Source organism: Camelus bactrianus, chromosome 26, assembly GCF_048773025.1.
Source record: "Camelus bactrianus isolate YW-2024 breed Bactrian camel chromosome 26, ASM4877302v1, whole genome shotgun sequence".
NCBI classification, from domain to species: Eukaryota; Metazoa; Chordata; class Mammalia; order Artiodactyla; family Camelidae; genus Camelus; species Camelus bactrianus.
Window position 1 is genome coordinate 36,718,502 of NC_133564.1, and position 6,000 is coordinate 36,724,501.

The window sequence follows — 6,000 nt, forward strand, 5'->3', positions numbered from 1 at the left end:
GTTTTAGGGGTGGAGCCTAAGAGACCACAGTGAGGATGTGGGCATTTTTCCCCTTGAAGGAACTGGGGAGCCATGGAGGGTCACCGAGCAGAAAACTGATACTCTAACATTGGATCAAACAGGTCCAAGAACCTAATTTAAGCTGAACAAATCAAGGGCCGAAGAAGTGACATGCCGCCTCAAAGTCAGCACAGAGCTTGGAAGAAACACAGCCTCGACTCACAGCCCAGTGCTCTAACCCCTCTTGGATGCTGTCCCACAGAGCTGTCTCTAAGGTTATCTTTTTTCCTCACTCAGAGGCTTGTGGGCCAACTGAATGCTTCCTCTTTTTTCAAATGGCAATTTGTCCTGAAAAGAAATTGGAGTTCGCAGTGAAACAAGGCACACACCTGTAGCCTACAGAGCTTTTGTCCCTGAAAGCTACAGCTGGTGCGTGGTTTACTCGTGGAGCTCAGCAGAAGAGACAGAGCAACAACAGACAACTTAGCGTCTGGCTGAGCTTCGGCTGACAGCACTGCACGTTTGGAAGGATTTCAAATTTAGACAATGAGGAGGCTTCACACAAAAGGCAGGTGTATACACCGTATCTGCACCCACATCTGTATGCACACACACATGGATACACACAGAGTATACGATGTGACTTGTAAAGAGCTGCCCCTGCTATGTTTCCCACGGCCTCTGATCTCAGCGTTAACCTTTCAATGGCCATGCTCCCAGGTTTGCCACGAGATTTCTTTGCAATGGAACATGCCCTTCACGTCACAAACTTTCCCCACTTCTTTCAATGACATTAGGGGAAGAGCAGGGAGCTCTGGGAAGAGGTTGGGATATGGACTCGAGATACCCCTGAATCTGAATCCACACTTCATGGCTTATTTGTTATTTAACTTTATTTACATTCAAAATGCAATTGTTGCAGATCTCAGAAGATGATTTACACTCACTGCTGTGGCAAAATGTTGCGGTTAGTAGACCAGCCACTGGATCCTCTTATTCAACAAGTTCTTCCAACAATTCAGATATTACTGTATCACAAATGTCCACTTCTATATTTTGATATCTGCTTTTCAGTATAATTATCTTCCTTCTTTACTCTCTAAATCTTATGATTTTTAAAACATTTTTCTGAGAAAGGGTCCACAGGCTCTTTACTTATGATAAATTGATAAAGAGATCCTGGAGACCAAAACCCCATTTAAATCCTGAGATAAACTCAACTCTGTCATATACATGGCTAGATTTAGTTTGCAAATAATTTTTTTAGAAATTTTTGCAACAAATAAGGTTCTACTGTATAGTACAGGGAACTACATTCAATACCTTGTAATAGCCTATAGTGAAAAAGAATATGAAAAGGTTGTATATATATAACTGAATCACTATGCTGTACACCAAGAATTAACACAATATTGTAAACCAACTATATTTCCAACAAAAACGTTGAAATAAAACGGGGAGGTGAAACTTACACTGCCCACACTGCTGTAAGGATTAAATGATTTAAAGCAGGCAAGGTATTAGCAAACCCCCTAACACAACAAAACCCCATGTGGGATTTTCCTTTTTAGCAGCACAGGCTAACCGGCTATCACCACCTGTAAATAGGGCTGAAGTAACTTAGACCCTTGGCTTGGGAACACTGTGGCCACAGGAGTGGGGGTCACTGCAGCACCTACGAGAATGACGGGGACTGCCTGATGCTGAAGCCGCTCCCCCAGGCCGCAGCCTGGAGTGCTGCAGTCAGGTCTGAGGTTCGCCGGGGAGCGCACAGCTCCACAGCCACTCGGGGCCCTGCAGTGCAGGTGGTGCTGGGACCACGCTCGTCCATCACCCTTCCTAGCACCCAGACTCGGGAGTCTCCTGGGGGAATTTTTTTCTGCTTCATACTTCCTGTCTCAGCCTCTTGTGGAATCAGGTCCATGCCCCAGGGAAGAAGGGCTTTTACGCCACGGGACCCAAATCCATCACTGGATCCAGGATGGAACATCCATGCTAACTCATCTGGTGCTCCCTTCTTGTGCTGAACTGCCCTCCCCCGCCAATGGCATTATGTCGTATTAGAAGTCCCGACTGGCTTGTCCTTCTTAGCTAAGACCCTGAGCCTCTTGCTTAGTCTTCCTGAGTGGAACAACTCATCTGTGGCAGAAAAGCTTGGGCTGTCGTCTACCCATCATTGCCCTTGGTCTTTTGGGTTTTCTGTTGGGTTATGATTCTCATGCAGGGATATCAATTTGCACATGAGAAGCACCTGTAGACATTTTAAAAAATACAGACACTGGATCCTCCCCCCTCTCCGGACAAGGCTGGAAGCTTTCTCCCTCTAGCAGGGGTTACACAATCATTTGTTTGGGAACTGACCACACATATTAGCACAATCATAGTAAATTGCCTTTTACTCAGTACTTGCCACGTGGCACTTTCTACCTCATGTTTTCTTTGTACCTTCATTATCACATTTAATCTCTGCACTATAGATAATCACCATTTCTGTTGAGGACACTCCCACTTGCTAATCTTGAATACAAGTATCTTTGATTCTCTGAATTTATTTCATTCCTGAGTTTCCTGTTCCTGAATTTAAACAGTGAATGAGGGACAGCTGTATTTAAGATTCTCTTATTATATGTCTCTGACTCACCCTCTAACCAAATCATATCTGGAGAAGAGAGATTTTGTCTTTTAAACATTTGCTTTTTCTTACTCTATAGTAGTGCATACCCACGGTGGAAAAGGTAGAAAACATATAAAGTAAGAAAATTAAAGCCATACATTATCTAAACACCAAAGGACAATGCTATGTCATTTAACTATTTTTCTTAATATTTTATCATAAAATTTCTCCAAGGCAAGTTGCTTAACCCTGGAATTGTACTAGCCTTTTGTCAAGTACAGAATAAAATTCCCAGAAATGACCCCAATATCAAAATAATATGTGAGGCTGGGAAGGCCACAGGGCACTCAGCTTATTCTCTGAGTCCTACAAAGAATGCTGTTAATTCACTGATGTTATGCATTCAATGCCTGTGACTCATTCACTCACTCAGCTGGCTCGGACTGAGACCTACTATATACCAGGTGCTGACCCAAGTGCTGGGGAGACCCCAGAGGGACCCTGGATCACAGCATCACTGTTCTGCTTCATTTCCTTCCAGAATTCTACTCAAGAACCCCGCATGGAATTGGGAGGTGGAGGCTGGTGAGTTATGGTGAATTCATTTCATTATGTTCCTTTGGACATATTTAAATAGCATGAAAATAGTCACTAAATTTGATAAGTTTTCTTTTCCCTTCCTATGTATTTTTGAGGGTAGGTATAGTTTTGGCACAGCAAGAGTAACTGATAGATCTTTGGTATGTTAGGAGTTTATACGAAAAAGTAAGGAGGAAACTGGAACCTTATACAAAGTGAAGAGGCAGTGAGGAAAACACAAGCCACCCTCGAACTTACCTACCATTCAACATTCCTGGTTTTCAAACAAGGGAAACATAATTCAAAACATATTCCCTAAATAATTTAGCCCATAGTAGAAATACATGGCGGCAAAGTTCAGCTCACTGGAACCTACAACAATGTGCTTACATAAGCGAAGGTATAAACAGACCACAGATACTATAATGCATCCTTTACTTTAAACTAGTTCAAGTGAGCAAGTTTCATTTCACAGGAGTTTCTCAGTACCAATTTAGGAAATATATCCTTCTCCTTGATTGGTTAAAATAGCTCATGGACAACCAGATTCATCAAAATTTAGTGTTAAATAATTAACCTATTTCCTTCAGGAAATGATTTTGAGTAATCCGAGATAAGTATTTCCTCTATCTGATCTATTTCTTTTCACACAGACAAATAGTATTATTTTCACATGACCTACTTTTACTCCTCTGGAAAAATCAGACTGTGAGCTCAGGGTAAGTGTTGTCTACTGCACAGTAGGGAAAAAAAGATTCATTCACAGCAAAGATCAGAATCTTTTTTTGAGTGGCGTGGTGAGCTGGGGGAGAAAGGAAATTTCTTTGTTTAGAGACAGACCCCGGTAATTCATACTGAAGCTGAAAGAGGAAGCCCTTGTGAAGAAATGCGGAAGGACACACTGACACCCAAAGGAGTTCCCTCTGCAGAAACAGAAAGAAAGAAAGAAAAAAGAATTTAACTGCCCTATAAAAAGAATGGACAGAAACTTGGTAATAAGGGAGAAGGAAGGTTAGGGAAGGGAGGAGAAACAATGAAAGGGAAGTTGGATGTGGTGGGCAGAACACCAGGTTTCTGGAGCCTACAATGAAGGATGATAAGAAAAATAAATAAATTTTTAAAAAGTAACAAAGTTTAAAATAGTTTAAAAATTAAAAATTGAAGTTAAAAAATAATTTTTTTTTTATAGTGGCACGGAAGTTTTTAAAATGATGGAGGTTTTTTATTTCAAATTTCAAGTTGTTTGAGTTTCTCCTCCATGCTCCAAACATCAGTAAGGCCTACTTGTGTAAGTGGTTTTGGGGGACACCACAGAGAATGGTGAGCACTGCAGTTAGTTTGGCCAGGATCAGAATGCTGATTTGGAAGACAAGATAGAAGAGAGATCAAGTTTCATGAGAACAGATACTCAAAGCCAGAAATTATCTTAAAAAGGTTAGTGTAGTAGGCAGAAAAATGTTCCCCCCAAAGATGTCCATGTCCTAATCCCCAGAACATATGAAGAGGTCATGCTCCCTGGCAAAGGGAGCCTATGTTTGCAGATGTGGTTAAGGTTGCTAACCAGCTGACTCTAAGAGAGATGAGCTGCATTATAGAGGTGGGCCCAGTGTAATCACCAGGGTCGTTAAAGGAGGAAGAGGGAGGCAGAAGAGGGGAGAGAGGAGAGGAGATGCGACCACAGAATCAGAATCAGAGGCACACAACTGTGATGACCTTGAGAGAGAGAAAAGAGGTCACAGGCCAAGAGACACAGGTGGCCTCTGGAAGCCAGAAAAAAAAAAGATACAGGTTCTCTTGGGGCCTTCAGAAACAGCCCTGCCAACACCTTGACTTCAGCAGGCTTCTGTGTTCAACAACCCTACGAGGTTAAATTTGAGTTGTTTCGTGGAGACTTTTTCTTTTTTCTTCCTACTACAATGACGTTTGGGGATACTTGTTACAGCAGCAACAGAAAGTGAATACAGTAAGCTCCTTGAACTGTGCAGAAATTGCAGATAACACTGGAGTGTCCACTTTGATATGGGATTGGGATTATGTGAAAATCAAATGGACAGTGTGACCTTAGCCAAAATCTGCTTTTCTCATTTTTAGGAAGAGAACAGTAAGTCAAAACCTCTGTAGTTATTATTTTAGACAAGTGTCTCTTAAAACATTATGTAACCCTGTGCCTTAGGACCCAAAGAGAGTCTCTGTTCTTAGAAGACCATGGATTCAGAGAGATAGGGTCTTACATCTGAGTCCCACAGTGGCCTCTTATCGGCAATGAGAGCTTGGGCAAATCATTTACCATATTTAAGCTACAGAATTTTAATTTACAAAAGGGAGATAAGAATAAGGATTGTTGGGGTGATTAAATAATGCACACACACACATTCACGCACACATACACATATATGTACAACACTTAATACAGTGACTAGCACATATTAGGCATTCAACAAATTCCTGTTATGGATTTTCTTTATAACATTTTTTATTGATTTATACTCATTTTACAATGTTGTGTCAATTTCTAGTGTTCAGCACAATTTTTCAGTCATTCATGGACATAAACACAATCATTGTCATAACATATTTTTTCTCTCTGAGTTATCATAATATTTTGTGTATATTTCAATGTGTTATACAGTGTAATCTTGTTTATCTATTCTACAATTTTGAAATTCCAGTCTATCCCTTCCCACCCTCCACCCCCCTGGCAAACACAAGTCTGTATTCTCTGTCTGTGAGTCTATTTCTGTCCTGTATTTACGCTTTGTTTTTGTTTGTTGTATGTTTTTGTTTTTGTTTTTTAGATTCCACATATG